Source organism: Capsicum annuum, chromosome 9 (assembly GCF_002878395.1).
Source record: "Capsicum annuum cultivar UCD-10X-F1 chromosome 9, UCD10Xv1.1, whole genome shotgun sequence".
NCBI lineage: Eukaryota > Viridiplantae > Streptophyta > Magnoliopsida > Solanales > Solanaceae > Capsicum > Capsicum annuum.
The window spans coordinates 152,385,666-152,398,345 of NC_061119.1; positions in this window are offsets into that span (position 1 = coordinate 152,385,666).

Here is a 12,680-nt window from a genome sequence, read left to right on the forward strand (position 1 = left end):
CTTATAAAGTGTCCAGGCTTTTTACAGATAAAGCAGTCATTCTCTTTTTTTTAGTTTGTAAGGATTATTCTATTGAAGTACCTGGTGCACCTAAATATATTGGTCCTATCATTTGGAGGCCTAGGTAGCTTAAACCTCCTGAACTACAGGTATCTCTTAGACCTTGCTTGATGTTTGAGCAGAGGTAGTTGGACTTTGGGATAAGATAATTCCTACTGCATTCTCAAACAAAAGCTGGATTATTTTGGATGTTGATTTATTACATATCTTTTCATGCATATGTTTTTCAAAGATTGGAAGATGGCCTTCCTGATGTATCCTACTTGTGGGACGATTATGGATTTGACTTTCACTTTCACAACTATCATTATATGGTCTTTTAACACTTTGGCAGTGATAATACAAAGGCTTGCTTCAAGCTAGGATCACCACCTAGCTAAAAGTAAATCTTTGCCATCTTTTGGAAATGTATATTGATAACAACTATGTCAAATGATAGGTACTTCATCTTAAATAGCTACCTACACAAATTCTCTTATCTTTGACCAGTATATCTATAGAAAACTTTTTCAAGGATTTTGATTTTGAAGGTAAAGTTTCGCAAGGTGAGATAAGTTCTCTTATCAACAACTCCAATTGTGTTCCACCAATATTTGAGACTTTTAGAGAATCTAGATATAAATCCTGATTATATCATGTATTTTTCTCATCCAACCAGATTTTTCATCACCTCCTAAGTGTAGAAGTCTTGGATACTTTGGGCCATGTTAAAACTTTAATGTCATTAAGAGTAAAGGTATGAATTCAGTTCTAATGGTTTTCATTACCATTGTTGTTGGTTTTGACCTTCTTTCAGGGATTGGATCATTCATCATCCTGATTTGGTCATTGATTACTTCAGAGACCTCTGGTCTTTGGGATGGTTCAAGAATATGGGTGGATAGTCTTCCTCAATAGATCCAACTGAGTATTCAACAATTTCCTTAATATATTTTTAATAATCAATAGAGTTCTTATTATCTTAATGTATCCATCAGCTAGAAAGTTACCGTCGGTGTCTAAGTAATCATCTAAATGATCTGCATCGGATGAGCATTATCTGTTCTCCATGTCAAGGTTAATGGGATCAGCATTCCAAATATTTGTATTATATTTTAGATATTTTCTATAGGATCGAGGTCATCTATGGCTTGTGGATCAGGGACTGGGTTGTTAATGATGTCTAGGCCATACAAATTTGGAACAACCTAATCGAAGAGGATCAAGTAAGTGACTGGATACAAGGAACCACATTTTAATGATAACTAGTTATGATTAAGAAGACCATATTTTAGAAAGGTATTCTATTCTTTATCTTTGTATGTATTTTGGGTTCATAGATTATTAAGTTATCATTTAGGAAGGTGATGTCGAGACCCAATATCATCATGATTTCTTTGTTTGTGTCCTTTTTCCTAAATTCCATCTTTCTTTTGGATTGTCTATGGGTTGCATCGACTTTCTTTCTAGAAGTTATGGTATCTTTTCTTTCCCATGCGAGCTTAGTAATGTCAAACTCTTTTTCATCCTAACACCTTAGAGAGAAATACATGGACACATGAGAACTATAAGAAATTATTGGATCATCATTGGGGTAATGTATGTCTATGGTAAGACAGGGAATAAAGTTAGTTTTCATGGTGATCTTTGGGTTCTCTGGGGTTTGAAACTATTGCATTTCAGGTGTTGTATTTGTTCTTTTAGAGAAGCCATTTCTCTTTGTTGTTGTTCGAAGAAATATTACAATGAGGTTCCTGGTGGACATACATCATATTGTAGGGTTTAGAGCCTAAGATCTACTTATTGGATAAGTCTATCATGTTGAGTAGATGATTGTTTTTCTTTCTTTCGCAATGCTTCAACCCTATTGACCAACTTGGTCTGTGTGTGAGAAACAATATTAATGAATTGACTGATGGTGGATAGCATCTTATTTTGGTACATGAAATTTTTAGATTGCCAATTGAGGGTTTTTTCTCTGTCGCTCAAAGCACTTTTGTCTCCCATTGGTAGGATAACATTTTTTCTAATATTTTTTTAGTATAGCTCAGGTTATCCTTTTCAAAGGGTTTATTTAATGGGAAGTAATTTGAGTGACTAGAGCTTATAGGGGACATCATGAATATGTTGGTTTCAGGCTTCTTTTTGGTTTAGGTTGTTTTATTTCATGATGGAGTGGGTGAGGTATCCTCTTGGCATATTTTACAATTGTAATCCATTTTCTATGGGCAGTTTCTTGAGGAAGGACATTTGCACCACATGTTGCTGCCACCCTTACGATTGAAATATTTAATCCAATTATGCTCACTCATGAATCTGCTGAGGAACTAGAATATAGCTTTTGGGTTATCCACGTCTACCAGGTCATCAATAGGTTAGTATATGTGGATAAAAGAGGTCATCTTAGGGGGACTTTTGAGATGCGAGTAGTTAAAACTGATAGTGACTGTGTTGTCACTTCTTTTGGTAAAGTTTGGTTCATTGAATGAGAGAGGTTGTGCATGGTCTCTCAACATTTCATAATTTTTGACCGATGAGTCATGAAGCACTTTAACAAGTTCTTCCCTAGGAATATACCTTGGTATTTAGTTGCACTAGGTAGTTCCATTAGTGGTATCTATGTGCAGGAAAAAAGAATTTACACCACCTGGAAGGGATAGATCCATAGCATGGTTTAGGAGTCGCCAAGCTATTTGGTAGTAAACAGTTACCTGGATGGCATCTATAGCTTACAGAACTCCAAGAATTTGGACCTGGATCTTTAATGCCACTATCAGATACGATTCAAAGAGGGATGCTGAGGTACCCAAATTTATATGCTGGTGTTCGTTGTAATTGGTATCAAGTAGGGGAAGACACGCCACTACTGGTTGACTTGTGATGTGCTAGCAAATTTAAGGCTTTTAACTCAAAATAATTGTAAGTTCCTAAGTAAATATTGTTGTTTTTTATTGTATTTCATATGATATTGCAAAAAAGTCGAGATGCACGGAAACCTCAGATAACTATGGCAAGAAGGAAAATTTTTGATTAAAGTAGATAGGAAAATTTTAGTGACGACCTGTCTAATAGGTCGTCAACCTTCTGATAGGTCATCATAGGAGGCCGTAACCCATAAACAAATTGTTGATGCTGAAGAAGTGAAGCTGACGACGTGCTTGATAAGTCATCACCGTGGTGATAGGTCGTCAGCTCTAGTCATTATCTGTAGACAGTTTGCAAGGTAAAGAAAGAATGGTTGATGACTTGGTCTGATAAGTCGTCAACTATGTGATATGTCGTCAGATTTGGCCATCAACTATAAAGCGAAAAAGTTGAAATTTGAAATTTAAAACCGAAAAGATTTGGAGTATATATAGGAAAATTTTAGGTTTCCATTGGCATCTTGAACTTATTCTAAGGGGTTGTTTTTGATACTTGGTTGGAGATTATTATTTTGGTTTTTGGATTTCTATTGTGATTTGGAAATAAGAACAATCTTATATTCTCATTGTTTGTAATTTAACTATTTTTGAATTATGAATCTAATATATATTGTTTCTCTCTATCTCGTAAGTAACTAATTCTCATAACCGGAGTTGTCGGATCCATGAGTTTGACCTTACGAATTCATTAGTTAGTTAAGATTTGACGTACTTTAGGAACTTCTTGATAATTCTTTTGTAATAAATATTATCTGTTAGTTGCAATAGATTGAACCGCACATTGGTTTACTTGAATGAAGAAATCAATTAAGAGGAAGTGAATTATCAATAGGTATTTGGAGACGATAAATTTCCATCTAATCATTAACGCCATAACAGGGGTAATCAACTCGAGATGAAATCAGGTTGAATAAAAAGGATTTCCTGAGTTTGAAAGAATTAGGTAATATAATATCTAAATAGGTCGAAAGACATTTAGATAAATCAATGATAGTGATAACCTATTGTTTCCTAACTGTTATGAGAATCTTTGTTACAACTAATGTTCAGTGAGTGTCAATACTTACAGTGAACACAACTCTGGTTTTTACCACATCAATAATTTGAAATACTAAAGCATCAATTTTGGGTCACTAAAATAAAGTAAATTGTAACAAGTGTTTGAATTCTAAAATCCCCATTTACAGGAAGCTATTAGCTATTAGTCGATTGAATCACAAATAGTCTTAATTAACACCATATTCCTTGTAGGATTCGACCCAACCTAGTTAGGTTATATATTTGACGACGACCGCTTACTCTCTTATAAGAGAGGTATAATTTGGGCGTATCAAATTTTGGCACCGTTGCTGGGGAATAGAGTTTTCAATTGAGTATATCTATGATAATTGACTCTTGGTTACGTTTCCTAAGTTTTACGTTTATTTGTTGTTTTTTATTTTTACAAGTTTTTTGTTGTATATGCCACGAACCAGAAGGTCAGGAGAACCACTATTACCTTTCAATCTGGAACCTCACCTAATCAGTAGAATGGATAACCAATAAGAAGTTGATCGCTTAGCCACTTTGGCTAATGCACAACTCAATCAGCAAAATGCTGATAACCCAGGTCGGGTAGCAAATACAAATGATAATGACTCGGGGAAAGATAATTTGATTGATCCTGTAAATAGGAGGTGTATAAATAATGTAGATGCACGAGTAAATCAGAATCGACCAATTAGATAGAGAGCAAACCGCCAACCTACTGTGCAATTTGTATTTGATAAAGAAAATGATACTGATTTGGACAAAGCTGGTACCACAGGAGCAATCATTCCACCGCCATTAGCACCGGGTGTAAAGTTCAACATCACAAGCACTATGATACAACTGTTAAATGTCAAAGGATATTTGGTGGACTTCCAGGGGATGACCCAAATATGCACTTGGTAAATTTTATCAACATCTGCAAATCTTTTGACAATCCTAGAGTTGGGTAGAATTCAATCTGTCTGTGATTATTTCTATTGTCTCTGTCTGGGGAGACAACATTATGGTTGAATAAGTTAGCTCCCGATTTTATAACAAACTAAAGGCAATTGAAAGGAGCTTTCCTAGAAAGATTCTTTTGCCTTCTAGGATGTCATAGTTGAGGGAAGAGATTAGTAACTTTAGGCAGTTAACAAATGAATCCCTTCATGAGACAGTGGTGGGATTTAAGAAGAAGTTGACACAGTGCAAAAATCATAAGATCATTGACGAGCACTTGATGGAAACATTCTACAGGGCTTTGAACTCTATCACAAAGCCAACTATGGACAATGTTGCAAGGGGAGAATTCATGGACCTTACTTTTGCTAAGGCTGTGGAGATGTTGGAAAGATTGACTAAGACAAGTAGAGCTTGGTATACCACGGATTCTGTGGTAGCAAGTAATACTATATCTAGTGGTATGATAGCTGAACAATGTAGGAGAGAAGAGGAATATGACCAGGATATGGCATTTATGAAGACCCAGATAGATTTGGTCACCAAGGACTTATTACTCGAGAAGACAGAAAAGGTGAAAGCTGTGGAATCTCAAAGTAGGGGAGCCGAGTAAGATTCTGAAGAATATGCAAAATACTTGAAGGGATTCAAAGTTGGAATTACTATAACAAAGATGGTTATAAAGATCGTGAGCAAGGTAAATGAAAAAACAAGAATGACAAGAGTGGATTGTATGTACCTCCTAGAAATCGGGATAATGCTTCTACTAGTTTTGGAAAGATCTCAATGGAAGATATGATGGCCAAGCTACTAAAAGGAGTAGAGACAACTAACACTGGAGTGACAAACTTGAAGAGTGACTTATCATCCATAAGTCAGTTAGTTGACTCGCATTCAACTTCTATTAAGTAACTAGAGCAATAGATGAATCAGTTGTTCATGGCTTTCAACCAGAGAAAGAGCGGAACATTACCAAGTGATATGGTTTAGAATCTGTGGAATGATAATTCTTGTATCGATATTACAACTAGAAGTGGTAAAATGTTACCTGGCCCATCCATGGGTAAACCTATTGCGAACGATGTGGTGGAGTTGGAGGCAGAAGCAGAAAAAAACCTATAGTGGAGTTTGAGAAACTGGAGAATATGAAAGCTCCATCTAGTCAAAAATAGGTTGATGAAGTAGAGAAATGTAAGGAGAAAGAAGGAGAGATAGTACTGAGCAGAATACCAAAAATACCTCTTCCATTGCCTCACACATTACAGAAGAAGGCAGATGACACGAGATTTGGAAATTTCATGGCAATGCTAAAGCAATTGACTGTAAATGTGCCTTTGGTTAAGGATCTAGAACAAATGCCAGACTATGCTAAGTTCATAAAGGATCTTGTGACTAAGAAGTGAACTGTGAGTTACAAACCGGTGCATAATCTTCACCATTGTAGTACTATTGCTACAAGATCTTTGGTGCAAAAAAAAAAAAGCCAACCCAGGAGCATTCACGGTCCCATGTACTATTAGGTCGCTTAACTTTTTAAAGGCCCTTTGTGATTTGGGGGTAAGTATTAATTTAATGCCATTGCCAGTATTCAAAAAGCTTGAGTTGGGGGATCCTACACCTACCAACATAAGGCTTTTGATGGAAAATAGATCTGTGAAGAGGCCAGTTGAGATTCTTTATGATGTACTCATGAAAGTGGCCAATTTTATCTTCCCAGCGGACTTTGTAATTTTAGATTGCGAAGTAGATTTTAAGGTACCCATAATCTTGAGTTGACCTTTCCTCGCAACCGGGAGTATGTTGATTGACTTACAAACTAATAAGCTGAAATTTAGGCTCAATGATGAAGTAGTTAGTTTTGATGTTTGTCAGTCAATAAAACAGCAAAAGAAAATGAGCATTTTCTCAATTGTTGATGTGTATTATGAAGATGAGCTAGATGTATCGGTTGATAAGAGATTTGGTGTGGAAACTTTGGCTGCGGTATTGATGAACTTTGATAGTGAGGGAATCGAAGAATATGATGAGACTGTATATGCACTGACAGGAATGGACCATAAAAATTGTCCAAAACACCACCGGCCAAGCCTTCTATTGAGGAGCCACCGGTGTTAGAACTTAAGGAGCTACCAGGCCATTTGTGGTATGTGTTTCTGGGAAGTGGAAACACCTTAATAGTTATTATTGCAGCAAACTTAGCAGAGTTATAGGTTAAGGTCATTATTTTCATGCTTAGGAGATACAAGAAGGCTATCGAATAGATGATAGCAGATATTATTGGTATTCCGCCGGGAATCTGTACTCATAAAATCCAGCTAAAAGAAGAGTGCAAACCAACCATTGAGCATCAGCGTAGATTAAACCCACCTATGCAAGAAGTGGTGAAAAGGAGATTCTAAAGTGGCCCAATAAAGGGGTGGTGTACCTAATCTCTGACAGTAAGTGGGTAAGTCTAGTACAGTCTGTTCCGTACCTAAGAAAGGGGGTATGACTTTGGTTGCTAATAAGAAGAATGAGTTGATTCTGCTTAGTCCAGTGATGGGGTGGCGAGTTTGCATGGACTATCAGAAGTTGAATTTGTGGACATTGAAAGATCATTTCCCAATGCTCTTTATGGACCAAATGCTTGATCGTTTGGCAGAAAGGGGTTGGTATTGCTTTTTGGATGGATATTCGAGATACAACCAGATTTTGATTGCCTCAGAAGATCAGGATAAAACAACATTTACATTCCTATATGGAATGTTTGCATTCAAGCGAATGTCGTTCGATTTATGTAATGCACCGGCCACATTCCAAAGGTGCATGATGTCTATTTTCTCCAACATAGTGGAGGACGCTTTAGAAGTGTTCATGGACAATTTCTCTGTAGTTGGTGATTCATTTGATTTGTGTTTGATTAATTTGAGTAGAGCACTGAAGAGATATGAAGAATTCAATCTCGTGCTGAACTGGGAGAAATGCCACTTCATGGTGAAGGAAGGCATAGTGCTTAGGCATTGAATTTCAGCAAAAGGAATTGAAGTTGATCGGGCTAAGGTAGAAGTTATTGAGAAACTACCCCCTCCAATCTTAGTGAAGGGAGTCCATAGTTTTTTGGGTCATATTGGATTTTATTGCAGGTTCAATGCAGATTTCTCCAATATTGGTGGCTGACCCAATTATTGTTGCCTCGGATTGGTCCAAAACGTTCAAAATAATATGTGATGCAAGTGGAGTGGCACTTGGAGTAGTTCTTGGTAAGAAGAAGGATAAACTATTTCACCCCATATATTACACAAGCAAGGCATTGAATGGGGCACAGAAAAATTATACTGTCACTGAGCAGGAGCTTCTGGCTGTCGTTTATGCTTTTGAGAAGTTTTGATCATATTTATTGGGAACCAAAGTGGTGTTTCATACAGAACACGCTACTTTGCGATACTTAATGGCGAAAAAGGATGCTAAACTAAGGTTTATTAAATGGGTGTTGCTTCTATAAGAGTTTGACTTTGAGAGTAAAGATAGAAAAGGGTATGAAAACTAAGTTGCAGATCACCTATTTAGGCTAGAGGGAAATCACCTAACTATAGAAAATCTTGAGATTGATGACATTTTTCCTGATGAATAGATTCAAGTTGTTTCACTCGAGATGATGACTTGGTATGTGGGATTCTCCAACTTTGAGCTGAGTCGTATTATCTCAGAGAATCTTTATTTTCATCATAAGAAGAAATTTCTCCATGATGCCAAAAGATACTTTGGGATGAGCCATATTTATTCAGGCAGTGTGCTAATAATATTATCAGAAGGTAAATCTCAGAAGTTGATATGCCAAGTATTTTGGAGGCTTCCCATGGATCCCTAGTTGGGGGACATCATATAGGTGATCATATAGCAAGAAAGGCATTGCAAAGTGGCTATTTTTGGCCAACCTTATTTAAAGATGCGTATGAGTCTGTAAGGAGATGTGATTAGTGCCAAAGACAGGGTTTGATCTTGAAGCATCATGAGATGCTCATGGCGAAGATGTTGGAAGTTGAACTATTTGATGTCTGGGGTATTAATTTCATAGGGTTGTTTGTGAGCTCCTACAGGCTAAAATATATCTTGATGGCTGTGGACTATGTGTCCAAATGGGTTGAAGTGGTTACTTTGGCTGACAATGAAGGCAAGAGTGTGGTTGCCTTTCTGAAGAAGAAAATCTTCTCCCATTTTGGGGTACCAAGAACTATCATAAGCGACGGGGGATCCCACTTCTGCAACAAAAAATTCCTGGCTGCCTTATTGAAATATGGTGTGAAACAGCATAAGGTGGCTACTCTATATCACCCAAAAACTAGTGGGAAAGTAGTCTCAAACCAAGATATAAAAGCAATCTTGTCTAAGATGGTGAATGCGAGTAGAAGGGATTGGTCTCGAAAGCTCGATGATGCTTTGTGGGCATATTGGACTGCTTTCAAGAAACCTATTAGAATGTCACCATATAAGTTAGTCTTTGGCAAAGCATGTCACCTTCTGGTTGAGCTAGAGCACAAGGCTTTGTGGGCTCTGAAATGACTGAACATGAACTGGAAGGAAGCAGTTGAGTTAAGGTTATGACCATTGAATGAGATGGATAAATTTTTTCTTGGATCTTATGAAAGAGCTGGCCTGTATAAAGAGAGGATGAAGAATTTCCATGATTAAAGAATAGAAAATTGAGACGTTCGTGCTGGTTATTAGGTGTTATTGTTCAATTCTCAACTTAAACTCTTTCCGGGGCAAATTGAAATCAAGATAGTCTGGACCTTTCAAAGTGAGTCAAGTTTTTCCATCAGAAGTGGTGGAACTTAAAAGTAAAGATGGAGTCTATTTAAGGTTAACATGTAAAGGATCAATAATTATGTTTGTCCAGTGGATGATGTGAAGCTGTTGTCTACAGTGTATCTAGATGAATTCTGAGTAGTCGAGATAACCAAGTCATGTCGTAATATAAATTAGGCTCTATTGGGAGGCAACCCAACTTGTTGTATTGTAAGTATTTTGTTTTTGTAAAGCTTTTTTTTACATAATGAGTTGGTTAGATGTGTAGGAACAAGGAAAAATCAATATTGTCAATTTAAGAAAAAATCTAGGCATATTCTTGATAAGGGTGATGACCAAGGATGATAAGTCGTCACCCAAGTGATGGGCCGTCACATCTTGTTGTCAGTTGAAACAAAATTGTGTAACATTTTGGATATAGCTAACGACATGGCTGATAAGTCATCACCCATGTGACGGGCCATCACGCCTCATCGTCAGCTGAAGAAAAATTATGCAACATTCTATCTTGGGGTGATGAGATATGTGATGGGCTATCAGACATGTGTTAAGTCATCACTTAATTTTGGGCCCAGGTATGTAATTTCGACCCAATTCAAGGCCATAACCCAATCTAAGCCCAATAACCCTTGCCTTTGCAAATTCCTGATAATAACTTTTTCCATTTCTATTTTTGGTATATTATTTCTTTTTCATTATTAGTCTTTATTCACTTTAATTGGTATTTACTTTTTTTTATTAATTTTTTGATAATCTTAGAAAATAAAAAATAGGCTACTTCAATGCAACTATTTCATATTTCCCGTCATTTTTCTTTTCAAAATCCAACATCCATTTTTCTCTCTTCATCTTCTCAAAATCAAGTGAACAAGTTCTAAAACTCTTCTTCTCCTTTCTAAAAAACATCTGAACTTACTAGTGTGTTTCTGAGCCAGTTGAAAATCCACAAATTTAAAGTGAGAAGTCAAGTCGTCTCAAAGGTATGTTCTAAGAACTTTTTCTTCTTTCTAGTTGAAGGTAATTAGAACCACATGAAAATGAAATATTTAAAGAGATTGAAAGTGTTCATGGACAAATTTAAGTAACAGGAAGTGATTGGGTCACCCAAATCAACTTAACTTTGTGTACTTGAAAATTGTTCATGGATATATCATGATGGGTTAATAGCAACACAAAGAAGGAGTCTTAAGGGGACTATATGTGAAGAGATGAAGATCATCAACTCTGGACTGAATAGGTACCCACAGATTGAGAGGACATTCAAAGAATATGACTTGACATGGACTACAAAAGGAGGTGATACATTCTGCCTAATGTTAGTGAGGGAGTTTTATGCTAACTACCAAGCGATATTGGACAACATGTGTAAAAATGGAGAGAAAGCTGCAGACATACTGAATATAAATAAAATACCAGTAGGGGTGTGGTTGTTAATCTATCTGACATAACTACCAACCAATTGCTGCATGGCCCAAACTTCACCTCTCCAGTCACTTCACAGGAGTTCTATCATAGAATGGCAGGCTAGGCAAACCAATGCGCTTGGTTAGCACAAGTTATAGCTGAGGGAGAGCCTGAATGGTTGAATAACAGAAATCTATGAATCTTTAAAGCTTCAATGACTCAAGATGCAATATTTTGGTGGGGTGTGGTATGGTGTCAACTGATGCCGACAGTAGGAGATAACATCATAGGTGAAGGCAAAACAGTTTTGATAGCTAGTCTGTTGTCCAATTTTCCCTTGAAATTTGGGGAAATTATTGTTGATGAGATGAAGATTCGGGAAACACGACCCTATATTGCATACGTATTTCCTTTTCTGATTATGAAGTTGTGTGAAATGGATCATGTACCAGAAATTACAGGTTTAGATAAGGAGGTCATCGTTAAGAAAACTCACAACCTTATCAAGTTTGATGAGAGTGAGCCAATGCTACCTTTAGGAAAAGGAGCAGAGTTAGAGAGTGATATGATCATGTCCGACGGAGTTCAAACAATTGCTTCTTCCACTGGTTCCACATAGAATGTGAAGTTGTCAATTCTTGAGTCTGTACAAGTGACCTCTTCTGCAGGAGCTGCATTAGTTCTTGAAAGTGAAGCAAATCCTGTAGTCACTGCACCAATTTTGGAGTATGCACTGACGATGCATAATTTCAAGAAGATGGTCAAGCAAGGGAGGAGGTTTGAAGCTCAATTAAAAATGCTTGCTAGCCAGTTTGAGTTAGTTGTTGATAAGAGAATCTAGGAAGCTATTATACCTTTCTCAACTCTACATGGACGCATTGATGACATGAAGCGCTGAGTGAACGAAAGGTTGAGAGAGATATTTGTCCCCGACCTTGCAGTTTTCTAGGCAATCTTGGACAAGGATAAAGATGATATTGTGCATAGCAAAGCCATCAGATTATGATATATTCAGATATTTTAGCTAAAGAATTTAAGGTTGAAGCTCCATTGATTGACATCACTAGGAAACCAGTGGACAAAAAAAATAAAAGGTAGACAATAAAGACAAAGGTAAGCAAAAAAGAAGTGATAGTGATGAGGAACGAAGAGTTGAGAGAACAGCAAAGAATAAAGCAGATAAGAAAAAGCTGAAAGAAGTTTTAAGATAATCGAAGGCAGAGGGTGAACCACTTGAGGAAGCATTGAGAGCGAGAGATGTGGGAGCCTAGCTAGTGAAACTTCATTGACTGTGGGAGAGACTGTTGGGGAGTTCATCACTCCAGCAACGACTGCTATAGATGCATCAACCCAGCCAGATGCCACTAATGAAACTACACCCACTGATGATGCAGCCTCACAGTCAGCGGTTCATAAATCACGTACTTAAGGCACAATCGGTATCTCCTCACCTTTGATATTATAGTTTGACAAATATGCATTGAGGTCAATGCATGTTTTTCTTTGTGGGGGTGGGGGTACTTGAAATCTCAAGGGTATGTTTTTTGTGTTCTATAC